Genomic DNA, 16,074 nt, shown 5'->3' on the forward strand with positions numbered 1-16,074 from the left:
ACACACACACACACACACACGCACACACACTCTCACACAGAGTTCACACACCGGCACACACTGCACGACCAAACACTAGGCACACATCTGACACAAGTCCACAAACAAACACACCGAAGACACCACCCACACAGCCACACAAGCTCCACTCACTCACTCACTCACTCACTCACTCACTCACTCACACAACAAAACCTCAGATTCTGAGATTCAACACATACCATTGCTGAGCACATGGATACACATCCAGAAATAGCCTTCCGATGAGAACTGTAAAAAAAAAAAAGAAAAAAAAAAAAGAAGAAGAAGAAGAAAGAAAAAGGAAAAAAAGAAAGTTATTTGTATTTGTATTTCTTTTTATCACAACAGATTTCTCTGTGTGAAATTCGCTACACTACAGTGCCACCCATTTTTTTGTATTTTTTCCTGCGTGCAGTTTTATTTGTTTTTCTTATCCCAGTGAATTTTTTCTGCAGAATTTTGCCAGGAACAACCCTTGTTGCCGTGGGTTCTTTTGCGTGCGCTAAGTGCATGCTAGCATAAGGGACCTCGGCTTATCGTCTCATCCGAATGATTAGCGTCCAGACCACCGCTCAAGATCTTGTGGAGGGGGAGAAAATATCGGCAGCTGAGCCGTAATTCCGGCGCACTCAGATTATCTCGCTTCCTAGGCGGACGTGTTACCTCTAGGCCATCACTTCACTGATTGACGTGAGTTATGTTCCAGCAAACCTGTACAGCGACAACAGTAGAGTGATGGCCTAGTGGTAAGCACGTCCACCCAGAAAGGGAGAGAATCGGAGCGCACAGGATCCAAAACCCACTCTCACCAGTATTCTCTCCCCCTCCACGAGACCTTGAGTGGTGGTCTGGAAACCAGTCTTTCGGATGAGACCAAAAAAAAAGCAACTGAGACCCTGTGTATAGCATGCACTGAGCGCATGTAAAAGAAACCACAGGAACAAAAAGGGTGTCCCTGGTCCAAATTCTGTAGAAAAATCCACTTTGATAGGAAAGCAAATACACTCACCAGCGCAAAAAAAAAAAAAAAAAAAAAAAAAAGGAAAAGGAAAAAAAAACACTGCCAACGTGTTTTGCAAGGAGAAGAAAACTGCCATAGGCTGAAACACAGACACACACAAACACACAGACAGTCATACAAACACACACACACACACACACACACACACACAAACACACACACACATATGGAGGAGTCTTTGGGTTAGAGATGGGAGGTGAGAGTATTATATATATATATGTATATATATATATGTATGCGTGTGTGTGTGTGTGTATCTATCTCTATCTATCTATCTATATCTATATTGATATCTCTCTCTCTATATATATATATTTTTTTTTTTATATAGATATATATATATATATATATATATATAAAATCTATACATCTATTCGTCTATATATGTGTATGTGTGTGTGTGTTGGGGGCAAGGGGGTGGGTGTATGTGTGTGTGTTTGTCTGTGAGAGAGAGAGAGAGAGAGAGAGAGAGTGAGTGAGAAAGATCATATTTCAATTTACACACTTTCTTAACTTACCCAGCTTCAGTCTGTTTATTGTTGTTGCTGTTGTTGTTTGCTGTTGTTGCTTTTTTTTTTTTTTAATTGTACTTTCTTTCCCTTTTTGGGGTGGGTGGGTGGGTGCGGGGTTGGGCTGGGTTGGGGATTGCTTTTGTTATCAAGCACATGTCAAACAGTGAATTCCTGTGCGGGCTTTGTGTTTTAGTTTCAGTTTCAAGAAGTCAAAGTGTTACCAGGACAAAATACCTACATGTGTGGTGTGCGATACATGTGTGATAGTGGACCAGAGCCCAAATGTTGTAGGAAGTGGGAAGAAAAATTACTACAAGAAATCAAATGGAAGGGGGAAAAGGGAAGAAAAAAAAAGGAAAAGATAAGGGGAAAAGAAAATTATTAAAAAAAAATGTGCTGGAAGTTTCTTCCCCCCCCCCTCCCCGCCCCCCCATGTCAGTTTTGCCGGAAGGTCAATGTCAGAGGCATGTCAACAGTTGGAAATGGGTGAACCTGTACATCCCAGGTCCGCCATGTGTGGCACGGGATGGGCAGTGAACACGTGTTTTGTGCCCAGCTGGATAGATTGCGGACAGATTGATGGAACCTGTTTCGGTTTCCTGCACGCCCACACCTACACACACACACACACACACATCCCCCTTCTGCATCCTTCCCCACCTCCTGCCCCCCACCTCCCACACACATACATACACGCAAACCTCTTTTATTCTCTTTTTTTTCTTTCTTTTTTTTTTTCTCTTTTGTAAGCTCCTGTCCATGCTTTAAAAGAATTTTGTCTAAAATTATGGACTGCACTTTTTGCTCGAAAGCGAAAGTCCAGATTATCAGACTTTTTGATTGTTTTTCTTTTTTTTTTCCCCCTTCAGTCCTCTGTGTTATTGCTGTAATGTTTTGTTTTTTGTTTTATATGTATGTGTACTTTCTGTTGAACATTATTACGTGGAATAACTATTGTGTTCTTTGTTTATTTTTATGTTTGATTTGGAACCATTCTGGTTGTTTTGTTGTTGTTTTTTTATGTTCGATTTTGATAAAAACAGACAGGGTTTATCAGATCATGTACAGAGGGGTAGATATGAAATCTTTAGACTATAATTAATGTCTAGTCTTTCAACAATTTCAGCTAATGTTCAGGGCCTCGGTGACTTTCAAAAAAGACGTGATGTCTTTCAGTTTCTTAGACAAAAAAATATGTCAGTGTATTTCTTGCAAGATACCCACTTTTGTAAGTAAACAAGAAAGACAGATTAGAGCTGAATGGGGATATGAATGCTTTTTTGCATCGTATACATCACAATCAAGAGGTGTAGCAATTCTGTTTAATAATAATTTTGATTTCAAAGTAAAAAATATAATTAAGGATGTTCATGGGAACTATATGATTATATCAATCCAAACTATGGAAAGAGATATCACACTGGTAAATATTTATGGTCCGAATAGGGATAATCCTCAGTTTTATGTAGAATTAAGTAATAAGATTAAAGAACTGGAATCTGAAATAATAGTAATTGGAGGGGACTGGAATCTAGTTTTGAATCCACCATTAGATTACAGTAATTTAAAACATGTTAATAATCCTAAGGCACAAGCAGAAGTTACTGAATTGACAGGTGATCTAGAACTGGTAGATATATGGCGGGAAATAAATCCAGAAATACTTAGATTTACATGGAGAAGATTAAATCCACAGCAGCAAGCTAGATTAGACTTTTTCTTAATTTCCGAAAATTCAATAGCTAATGTAAAAGATATAGACATTTTGTTTGGTTATAGGAGTGATCATTCTTTTATTTCAATAAAGTTTGAGTTTAGAAATGATACTAGATCAAGGAATTTTTGGAAATTCAACTCATCACTTTTAAAAGATAAAGGACATGTAGATACAATAAATAATACAATTTAAAACATAAAAGAGCAGTATGCTGCACTAGTATATAATAGATCAGAAATATGTAATATTCCCATAGAACATTTACAATTTACCATATCGGACCTGTTATTCTTAGATACCTTGATAATGGAAATAAGGAAAAAAATCAATAGAGTATAGTTCTGGAAAGAAGAAAAAGGACACACAAACAGAAAAGCAACTTGAAGAAGAAATTACAAGTTTAGAAAGTAAAAGTTGTAAATCAGAGGAAGATTTACAGCAAATACAAGAGAAGAAGAATAGTCTAATTACACTTAGAAAAACTAAAATACAAGGAATATTGTTAAGAAGCAAAGCTAGATGGGCAGCGGAAGGAGAAAAGGTATCAAAATATTTTTGTAACCTTGAAAAGAGACATTATGTTAGCAAACAAATGTTTAAACTAGTATCTAAGAATGGTAGAAATTTAGATAAGATAGAAGACATGCTGCAAGAAACGAAAGAGTATTACCACAAATTATATGAAGAGCGGGAAGTAAAATATATTAAGTTAGAAAAGTACATTAATAATTATCCTAAACTAACAGTGGCAGAAGCCAACTCGATAGAAGGTAAATTAACTTTGAAAGAGGCATCACTAGCACTAAAAAATATGAAAAATGGTAAAAGCCCAGGAACAGATGGAATGACAGTTGATTTCTTTAATTTTTTCTGGAAATAGGTGGTTTTATTGTACGATCTTTAAATGAAGGGTTTGAGAAAAAAAGAGATGTCCATTACACAGAGAGAAGGTATCATAATTTGCCTACCAAAAGGAGATAAACCCAGAGAATATCTTAAAAACTGGCGTCCAATATCACTGTTAAACGTAACTTATAAAATTGGTTCTACCTGCATCGCAAACAGAATGAAAACACTGGATAAACTTATTAATGAAGATCAAACGGGTTTTGTATCTGGCAGATATATAGGAGATAACCTAAGGCTTATTCATGATATAATCTATTACTTGAAGGAAAAAAATCTACCAGGTCTACTAGTTTCAAAAGACTTTGAGAAGGCTTTTGATTCAGTTAGTTGGAAATATATGCATAAAGTTTTAAAACAGTTGGGTTTTGGTGAGGATATTCGTAGATGGGTAGAAGCGTTCTACACCAATATGAAATCCTCAATAATAGTTAATGGTAAAGTATCTACAAGTATACAGATTGAACGAGGCTGTAGACAGGGAGACCCACTCTCACCCTATTTGTTTATTTTGTGCGCAGAGATAATGGCTTGCAAAATTCGTCAAAATACAAACATAAAAGGTATTAAGATATCAGAGGTAGAATTTAAGATTAGCCAGTTTGCTGATGATACGTCTTATTTTTTAGAGGGTGACAAAAATCATATGGAGAACTGTTCAAAGAACTAGAAGATTTGGAAACGGTTTCAGCACTCAAATTAAATCACGAAAAAACATGCAATGTATGGCTGGGAAATAAGCGTAATTGTGATATAGTTTATTTATCAAATTTGAAAATGAATTGGAATCCACCACAGTTTAAAATCCTAGGGCTCTGGTTTACTAACAATTTGCGTAATATAATAGATTTAAATATAACTGATAAGTTCAATGAAACAAAAAAAACCTGTTTAACATGTGTATAAAAAGACCAATTACACCTCTGGGAAGAGTAGCTGTTCTTAAATCGATTATCTTGTCAAAATTAATTTACTTATGGATTATGCTTCCAAATCCACCAGATAACAGTATTCAAGAATTGCAAAAAAATGTGCTTTAATTTTGTATGGGATAAAAAGAAGAACAAAGTTAAAAGATCAGTGGTAGTGCACAGTGTACAAAATGGGGGTATAAATATTCCACATATTCTATCATTCATAAAATCTTTAGAACTCACATGGTTGAAAAAATGCTACAATATGTCGTATCGTCCAAAATGGAAAACTATATTATCAAAAGAATGTCCAGAAGTTGAAATGTTACAAGAATATGGCCCAATAGTTCTTACAGTTGGAGGACGTATAATAAACCCCTTTTGGAAAGATGTGTTTCGTAGCTACACAGAATTTTATGACAAAACTGATATACATGTTAAGCAAGATATCCTGATGGAACCTTTGTTTTTTAATAACAAATTTAAGATTGATGGTAAAGTCTTGTATTTTGAAGACTGGGTCAGAAAAGGTGTTTATTATGTGAAAGACATTGTGAAAGGGAGTGGACGTTTTTTCAATATTCAAGAATTCCAATGTTAGAATACTTCGGTTGTGTTAATTCAGTTAAAAGTTTTTTAAGAGAAAAGAACATAACATTTGAAAACAATGATCACAATGGAATCAGCTTTAATAAAGTATACACTGCAATGATAAAGGCCCCAAGAGGAATGAAATGTTTCTACGAAATAATAATTGGAAAACCAGAAAAGCCAAATGCCTGTAAAAATTGGGACTTGATTTTTTAAAACAAGCTTGACTGGAAAAACATTTTTTTCCATACAAAAAAAAAACCCCATAAAATAAGGTTAAAATGGTTCCAGATGAAAATTAATTATCATATTCTTGTGACAAATTCGGTTTTGATGAAGATGGGAATACTCCCACATAACATGTGTAATTTTTGTAAGGAAGAAAGAGATACAATTCAGCATTATATTTATGGGAATGTAACCATGTACAACATTTTTGGAAGGAGTTTGGGAGATATTTAAAAGAAAAGTGTTTACATTGTGATAGACTTAACCTGAATGACACACTGATGCTTTCTGGACATAACAAAATGAAAACTGATGAATGTTTCTCATATATTTTATTGGTAGCTAAATTCCATGTATACAAATGTAGAATCAACAAAGTAAAACCAACATTACAAATGTTCAAAAAAGACCTCAAACAGACATATGAAGTAGACAAGTATGCCTTCAACATAACTATGGAATATAACAAGTTTGTAGAAAAATGGGCACTTTATAACTGTTTGATACAAGATTAAGCTATACAATGCTACCATGGAATTTTGCCATTGAACATATATTGTTTTACTGTTATAGATTTGTCAGTACTTAGAACTTAATTATATGCTTACCCTATACTTTCTAATGCACAAAACATATAAATTCTGGATCTGTAAACCTTTGTCTGAATAAAAAATGTTAAAAAAAAATCAAATGGAAAGAAAGTTTCCTTAAAACAAAACAAAGATATCAATTTAAAATGGCTTCAGATTAGAATAATCCATAGAATTTTGGCAACAAATGTAGTCCTTAAAGAAATGGGAATAATGAATGACAATAACTATAATTTTTGTAATAATGAAAAAGACAGTATTTGTGACATCTTTTGGAAATGCCAAGTTACACAGTGTTTTCGGAAACATATTCAACGTATTCAGACTATGTTTAATGAACCTTGTGAATTAACATCAAATTTGAGATTAACTGAAAACCTGGTTTTGTTTGGATGCGGTGGGAACATCAAAACTGATGTGGTATTTGATTTTATTATTCTGGTAGCTACATCCTACATTTATAAGGGTAAACGGGATAACAGTCAGCCTGACTTGAATAGATTTAGAACAATACTTACCTATAGATACAAAACAGAAAAGCACATAGCAAGTATAAATTTTAGACTAAATGAATTCTCTGCCAACTGGTGTTATTACAAAAACCTGTTCACTGAAAACCCCTGACACCATTTCCTTTTTCTTTTTGGATACTTTTTTTTTATTAAGCAAAAAGAAGCAGTGCCCAACAAATGATATGTATTTGCACTATTGTTGTTTCATGATAACTTGACACAATTAATTAGTTAAAAGAAGAATTCTGTTTACTATTATTAGAAAACATTCACCATATGTTAACTTGGTAGCAATGGGGCAGTTGTAGCTCTATGATGTCTCCTGTGAACTATGTTATCTGACTGTCAAATGTGTGCAGCTAGCTGGGAATCAAGGTGTCACATTGTAAGAGGATTTTTGTTGTTGTTTTTTTCCTTCTGTGTGTGTGTGTGTGTGTGTGTGTGAAAATACCCTTGCTAATTATTACCATGCTTGAGTAATATGCAACTTGTCACAGGAAAATTATCATGGTGATGATGTTGATGAGAAAATATAACCTTCATTGCAAGGGGGGTGGAGGGTGGGGGGGGGAAACAAACCCATACATGTACACATTACATTACACATCACGTAACACTGTGAGCAGACTTCGAACCCCAGTCCCTGAACTTACCAGGTTGGTGAGGGCCCGGGACCCCAAGCAGAGGGACACCAGGAACAGTATCAGGCCCGGCACCCAGGGAGCGAGGCTGCGTCTGCAACCAGCAGAAGAGAAGGGTATATGTACGTATATATAAAAACTTATGTCACATCTCTCTCTCACTCTTTCTCTTTCTCTCTTTCGATCTCTCTCTCTATATATGCACACACACACACACACACACACACACACACACACATATATATATATATATATATATATATATATATATATATATGCATACACACTGCATACAACATACATATCAATATAAACTACAACTGTTTACTTTGAATGTTTACTGCAACTGTTTACCTTTGTATATATTTGAAGATAAAACTGTAGCCATTTGCCTTTGAAGATAAACTGCAGCTGTTTACCTTTGGCAACTGTTTACCTTGAAGATAAACTGCAACCGTTTACTTCTGAAGATAAACTGCAACTGTTTACCTTGAAGATAAACTGCAACTGTTTACCTTTGAAGATAAATTGCAACTGTTTACCTATGTATATATTTGAACATAAACTGTAGCCGTTTTCCTTTGAATGTAAACTGCAACTGTTTACCTTTGAATATAAACTGCAACAGTTTACTTTTGAACACCTTTGATTTTAAACTGTGACTGTTTACCTTTGAATATGTTTGAAATAAACTGTAACGGTTTACCTTCGAACACCTTTGAATATAAACTGCAACTGCTTACCTCTGAACACCTGTGAATATGAAATGCAATTGTTTACCTCTGAATACTTTTTGAATGTATACAGCTACTATTTACCTTTGAATATAAATTGCTACTGTTCACCTTTGCGGACTTTTGAACATAGAATATGAACTGAAACTGTACATTAGTCAGGTAATTTACACTAAAATATATTTTCTGGACAAATGGATATCTGCACACACACAAAATCATACTAGAACAACCACAATAAAAAAAAAAAAAAATTGAAAAAGAGATAGATACACAATGCACTGTGACTTCTCCAAGTGATAATATGGATGTGAGGCCACGCCCCCTCAGTGTCCACCCCCCCCCCCCCTCCTCTTCACCCCTCTCACACGGTCACTTTATCCAGTTCTCATCAGACCGCGTTGGCTGAGTGCCAAGAAAATTGCTCACACTGTGTCCTGCTAATAATCTGGTCAGTCTGTCACCTGCTATGACTGTACAGCCGGCATCACTCACTGATAATCGAATCTTGGCCACTCTCTTGATTGCTCCCTTTATTTTCTATCAAATCGTCCTATAAATGTTCATCACTGTCTTCTCCTTCGAATTTATGCTTCAATTCTTTCTAAGCAACAGCTAAAGAAAGCGATCTTGGTTGATTTAGTTCACCACAATCGCATGTCTTGAGCACGGCGTCAGTCTGATATTTTGTTGAGCGAGCGAGGAGAGGAGCCAAGCAAACACTGCGGCCAGTAACCCAACCAAACCTTTCAAATAAAGGACTGCCTCATGATGTTCATGGTGTTTCTAGCTATGAATAGGATCTAGAAAGATTCCCCAAGCTAAAGCTACCAGCATTTTTTTGTCAACGAACTGAATGAATGCAAAGCAGGGAAAAGTCTGAATATTTCGATGACGAGTTATCTCGTCACTGTGGCAGTGAAGCATACATGCTTGCCATGACCAGTTATCTCGTCATATAGGCAGCCTAGGGGTTAATGGAGTGATGGCCTAGAGGTAACGCGTCCGCCTAGGAAGCGAGAGAATCTGAGCGTGCTGGTTCAAATCACGGCTCAGCCGCCGATATTTTCTCCCCCTCCACTAGACCTTGAGTGGTGGTCTGGACGCTAGTCATTCGGATGAGACGACAAACTGAGGTCCCGTGTGCAGCACGCACTTAGCGCACGTGAAAGAACCCACGGCAACAAAAGGGTTGTTCCTGGCAAAATTTTGTAGAAAAATCCACGTCAATAGGAAAAAAAAATAAAACTGCACGCAGGAAAAATACAAAAAAAAAAAAGGGTGGCGCTGTAGTATAGCGACGTGCTCTCCCTGGGGAGAGCAGCCCGAATTTCACACAGAGAAATCTGTTGTGATAAAAAAAGAAATACAAAATACAAAAATACAAACAAAATATAAACTTAAAATAAAGTGCCAAACAAAACCTGACTAATCTTGACACCTGGCTGTCCGCCCCTTCAGCAATGGGTCCATGTGCCCTGTCACCATGAGAGACTTCAGTACACATGCACCCACCAGGGTTTGCCATCTGAAAGCAAAAACATACCACAGAGTACTGTTATGCAGGCAACACTGAACGTAAAATAATATATATATATATATATATATATATATATATATATATATATATATATATATGTGTGTGTGTGTGTGTGTGTGTGTGTGTGTGTGTGTGTGTGTGTGTGTGTGTGTGTGTGTGAACCAAGAAAAGGGAAGGGAAAAAATGCTCTCCCTTGACTTGTATGGTGCTGTATTGTTTTTCACAGCACTGTACTGTACTGTATTACATTGCAACACACACACACACACACACACACACACACACACACACACACATCTATATCTATGTATATGTATATATACAGAGAGTGAGAGAGAGAGAACAAGAACAAGAACAAGAACAAAATTTTATTCCATAGGCCTCCGGCCCCTAGAAACAAAAAGAACAATGTAGAATGCCTATTAAGAAAAAATGAAAACATGAAACAAGCTCTGCATGCAAGAAAGTGGAATTTCCTAAACCTACAGATTTTCATTCAGTTATTTTCACAACTGACAGCCAGTACAGAGGGCATTACTCATCTATATTACCTACAAAACTGTTTCGAATTTTCAATGCATAAAAGATATAAATTCCTAGGTTCCTAGTTTTAAGCATGCTGTCACATTTTAGCAATTGTGGTAGAGATTGTATGCGAGAGAGAGAGAGAAATTGATAGATAGGTTGATAGGTTGACAGACAGGCAGATAGACAGACTGATATATAGACAGGCAGATAGATAGACAGATATTTATATCCAGCTATCCCAATTTTCTTTTCCATGAGACCATCATTCTTGTTGACAATCATAAAAAAAGGCACACTGTACTTGTAATTTATTTCTAAAATGTACGATACAGAGAACACAGGAGTCAGCAGATTCTTCATTTGTTCTGAAAAAATTAAATAAACAACAACAACAATGCAGTCAAGGAACCAAAAAGCAGCTGTCTAGGATGAGGAAGATCATGGATGGGGCAAGCAGAAGACACAATCCAGCTAATATGCAGCTACAAGACCTGAAAGAAACAAAAGAATGGGAGGAAAACCCTGAAAGCTTCATATCATCTATTCAACACAGCCATTTCACTCACTCTAGGAAGACATTGTCGGGAATGGCCAGAGGGCAAAACTGATGCGGAAGTGAAGCTACTCACAGAAGAAAACAGTAAAGAAGAGGACATCATCATATACACAGATGGCTCAGTCACCAAAGGCCAATCCAGTTGGGGATTCACTGTAAAACAAAATGGAAAAACAATAAGGGATGAGAATACTGCCTACAAAGTCACAACCTCCAGCCTAACGATGGAAGTTGACGCTGTGACACATGCTCTCCAGTGGCTATCATCTATCCATATGCCTGGAAACCAACATGCCATGATTCTAACGGACTCAATGAACCTCATACAGAAAAATGAAAGTGGAATGGGAAGCCCAGAGTGGCATGAGTCAATGCGCAACTTTCAGATTAAAAGACTTACATGGATGGTCATACTACCCGGGACATGCATGTGTTAAGGTAAATAAGTGAGCTGACAGACTTGCTGGTAACGCAACAACAACGAGCAGCCTACATCTGGGAAAATCGGAAATCCTCAGAAAAGTCCAAGAATACCAAAAAGAACAGGTACAAGGCCATCACACCATCGATTGCCTCAAAGAAATAAAGGTAGAGAGAGGGAGCGGCTGCAAGTCTAGCATGAAAGGTAGAGCATGATGCTTTGCAAATCAAACCAATATCGGCATCATTTTCAAACCAGCACTGCACAAATTTCTTCAAAACGGAACAGAGTCTCTGTGGGCTTTTCCACATACAACAGACGGAGCAACACGCTACACGCCACGTTCCTGTCATCGGAGATCTTTTCCCACCCCTCTTGCAGCCAATCAGTGGCAGCCTCTGTGTGTGTGTGCGTGTGTCTGTGTGTTTGTGTGCGTGCGCGAGTGTTTAAGTGTACACATGCATCAGTAGAGCTCTATGCACGTGTGTGTGTGTGTGTGTGTGTGTGTGTGTGTGTGTGTGTGTGTGTGTGTGTGTGTGTGTGTAGAGGATGAGGTATGTGTGTGTATGCATGTCTGTACTGTGGGAACAAGGGAATATTGGAACGGCGGATTTGCATATATATATTTTTATTATGTGTGGGGGGTTGGGGGTGGGGGATATAGGCGTATGTGTGTGTGCTGGAGGAGGGAGGGGACTGGGGGGGGGGGGGGGGTGCAGGGTAATTTGTGTCTGCGTGTGTGTGTGTGTGTGTGTGTGGGCTCTTGTATGTTCATGTGTATTTGTTTGTGCTTTCATATCTGTGAAACTGCATTTTTTTTGCATACCTGTTATGCATGTGTGTGTTTGTGTGAATGTGTGTCTGCATGTTTTACATTTATTTGCTTATTTGCGTATTTATCATCACTGTCATTTTATTTCATTTTAATTTTTTTTTCTCAAGGCCTGACTTAGCACGTCAGGTTACGCTGCTGGTCAGGCATCTGCTTGGCAGATGTGGTGTAGCGTATATGGGTTTGTCCGAACGCAGTGATGCCTCCCTGAGCTACTGATACTGTAACTGTACTTGAATATATATACATTCATTTCAAATTCCACCCCCTATCTACCCAGTTCCCCCCCGCCCCCCCTCCTCCAACTCACCCTTCTTACCCTGCTCCTCCTCTCCAAAACGATAACACTCAAATGTAAAAATCGTTTCTCTAACAAAATGCCTACAATCACCAGTATGTGCAACAGGTCATTAAACAAAATTCATCACAAACACACACATTCATACATACACACAGGTGGACACACAGACAACTGAAAAAGGGTTATTACACAGATTTGTTTTGTGTACATATCAGAGTCAAAAAGATAGTCATGTTCGTTTAAAAAAAAAAACAAAAAAAAAACAACAACCATATGTATCAGTAATATACTCTCTCTCTCTCTCTCTCTCTCTCTCTCTCTCTCTCTCTCTCTCTCTCTCTCTTTCTACACACACACACACACACACACACACACACACACACACACACACACACTAAACAACAAACAACAACAACAAGTAAATACAACAAACTACTCACCCTTGGAAAATTGTTGGGAAGGTAAAGCGTAGAACTGACAGAACATACTGCACATTAGATAAAAAAAACAAAAAAACTGATGAACCCTTTTACAGCTGCAGATGGAGAGATGAAGTCTGCACAAGTGGGTAAAGATGATAAAGTACATGAAATTAAAAACAGAATAACCCTTTCATAGTTTCAATGCAGACATATTTTGCTAAACTGTATGCCGAGAACATTTCCAGAAAAAAATGGAAAGAAAAAACTTATCTCAGTTCAGTCATATCTTCCAAGTATTGAAGATGAAAGAATAATAAAAGTGCACAGACACTCAGACAGACATATAGATAGACTGATACATCAGACAGATATAGGCAGACTGATACACACACACACACACACACACACACACACACACACACACACACACACATATATATATATATATATATATATATAATACATATCATAATGCCGCATTCCTATTATCAAGTCTCAGGAATACCCGAATTCAGTGGACGCGGCTTATATAATGATAATAATAATGATAATAATATTTTATTTTTATATAGCGCTATAATACAAGCATAAGCAAGCTCTAAGCGCTTTACAATCCAGTACCTAAAGTGAAACAAGAAAGCATATAAAAAGTAGTAGAAACATAAAACAGAATCATTAATATTATTTTTTTTTAAAACACAATGCATAAAACTCACAATGTAACATACTATCAATACAACAACTGTTACACTCCAAGTCCAACACTCACACATAACACACATGCACTGACACACACATGATTAAACGGCTGAGATGACAGCAATTTTCACTTAAAATACATACATGTAAAAAGGAACATAACTGTAATCTGCATGCCACAGATTCTGTAAAAATTGTGAAATAAAATTTTGGATAGAAAAGGTAAAAGGGGTAAAAATCTGGTCATTCTCCCTTTCGAACCACACCACCACCATCCATCTACCCACCCCCATTCTCTCCACTCTCCCATCACACACACTCACTAGTTGTGTAAAAATCCATACACTGGCGGCTGCTGTTTAATAGACACGTCTAGAGCTGTTGCTCAACGTGGACACAAAATCAATAACATGTTAAAATGATTGATGATGATGTATATTCTGACAGTGAAGACAACTGTGCAATCGATTCAACAACTGTTCGCAGAAACTTTTCGGTTCAAATGTATTTTCGAGATAATGTTGCAATACAGCAAAACCTAGAGTCTTCGGTGGCAATGTAAACTTGAGTTAACTGGGAGAAACTCTGATTGACGAATACATTGACAACACACACTCACGTTGGCAACCATTATTGCGCTGGCAAGTCAACATTGAAGTTAGAGTGAACGCCCCTGGTCTCTTTCGCTTTCTCTCTTGCCATGTCTTGCACGACGTGGTTAATATTGATCCATGTTTTACTCATTCTATGAATATTTTCCTGTGAAGAAACGGTTGCACTATATTCTCATGTCTTATTATTACCATGCTTATGCCTTTATGTAGTATGGTGTAGTGCATGCTTATGACTTTATGTATTATAGTGTCAGTAGTGCATGCTACGACTTATACTATCATGTGTAGTATTGTGTTGTGTGGACCCTGTTTCAGGGCGAGGACTGGTTGGAAAAAAAAATCACGCCAGCGCATATCTATTATTATGGAAAATAAAGAAATTTATCTTGTCTTGTCTCCTATCTCTCTCTCTCTCTCTCTCTCCAGTTCAATCTCACTCTATTTCTCTCTGCCTCCCTCTCTCTGTGTCCTGACCTGTCTCTGTCTGTCTCAGTGTTTGTCTGTCTCTCTCTCTCTCTCCCTCTTCCCTCCCTGAATTACATGCTGCAGTGTAAATTTAATTTTATATCAATCACCATTTTTAGTTACGATTATATCACACACACACACACACACACACACACACACACACACACACACACACACACACACACACACACACACACGAGATAAGGTGGTTGTTGTTGTTTTGTTTTCGTGTGCAGTCAGAACTGAGCCGACTTTTTTTCTTTTCTTTTTCTTCTTTTTTGTTTTTTGTTTCTTTGTTTATTTGTTTGTTTTGTTTTGTTTTTGTTTTTTTCCCCCAATGACTTGTCCGGGCTGTTGGCAAAGTAACTGGCAAGAATCCAGGCCGGGTAGTGTAGCAGTCTTTTCTCACCCGGGTTGGTGTACACTGGCTCAGTGGGATTATGTTCTGCTACATGAATATAAAGTGAACTCTGAATCGTTGTGGGCTGTGAGTAATGCTTATACTTGCATTTTGCTTTGTTGGCAATTTACTTTCTGGTTTTTTTTTGGTTTTTTTTGGAAACAGTTTGGAGTTAGTAGAATTGTCATGTTGTATCACAAGAACATTTAGACATTTTTGGCTGATGTGGTATTGCACAGTTAATATGTAGCTGGAATGTGTTGATGCAGATACCATGACTTGTGAGAGAGCATAGCCAGCATGAGTGTGGCTTAATTGTATTTCAGTTTAGTGACTGAAGGAAAAGTGGTTAAAATACACAATGTAGCCAATACTTGACTAAATGGAGTATTGGTTTAGGGTATTTGGGTACCTCCTCTCTCCCGACCCCCCCCCCCTCCCACCCGCACCCCCCCCCCTCCCACACACACACACACACACACACACACACACACTCCCCACACCCGGCCCCTCTCCTTTCCTGTTAAGCTACAGGTTGGTATTATGGTCTGATGCTTGGATATCATGTTTGGGTTTACATGTTGTGCATCTTGGCTTACATAAATGATAATGTTCAGTAACATGTCAGTGGTGTGTCAATTGTTGACATACTGTGGGAACAATGTAAGCATTTAGTCACAAAGAAACACAGAGATTATGTGTGTGTGTGTAGTATCTGTGTAGAATGTTTTGGTTAGCTACTCTTGGAGTTATTCTGAGGTTTCATCAACCTGTTTTGTATGTTAGGTGGTGATGGTTATATTCAAGGTGAACAAATCTACAGGCTAACTGTATGTTCATGTGTTTCCGTGTGCATGTGCACCTGGGTGATAATGCAACATGGGGAACATGTGTGACTTGTTGATA

General features: G+C 37.5%; 1 long non-coding RNA gene across 1 annotated transcript; it reads right to left on the bottom strand.

The window, feature by feature from the left end:
• Positions 1-215: 215 nt before the first annotated feature.
• Positions 216-9,912, bottom strand: LOC143291043 (uncharacterized). Its single transcript, XR_013056465.1, has 3 exons — positions 9,812-9,912; positions 7,666-7,747; positions 216-270 (listed from the first exon to the last, which is right to left on the bottom strand). It is a non-coding gene; the product is annotated as an uncharacterized LOC143291043 (long non-coding RNA).
• Positions 9,913-16,074: the final 6,162 nt, after the last annotated feature.

The sequence above is a fragment of the Babylonia areolata genome, chromosome 16 (assembly GCF_041734735.1).
Source record: "Babylonia areolata isolate BAREFJ2019XMU chromosome 16, ASM4173473v1, whole genome shotgun sequence".
In the NCBI taxonomy this organism is placed as follows: domain Eukaryota; kingdom Metazoa; phylum Mollusca; class Gastropoda; order Neogastropoda; family Buccinidae; genus Babylonia; species Babylonia areolata.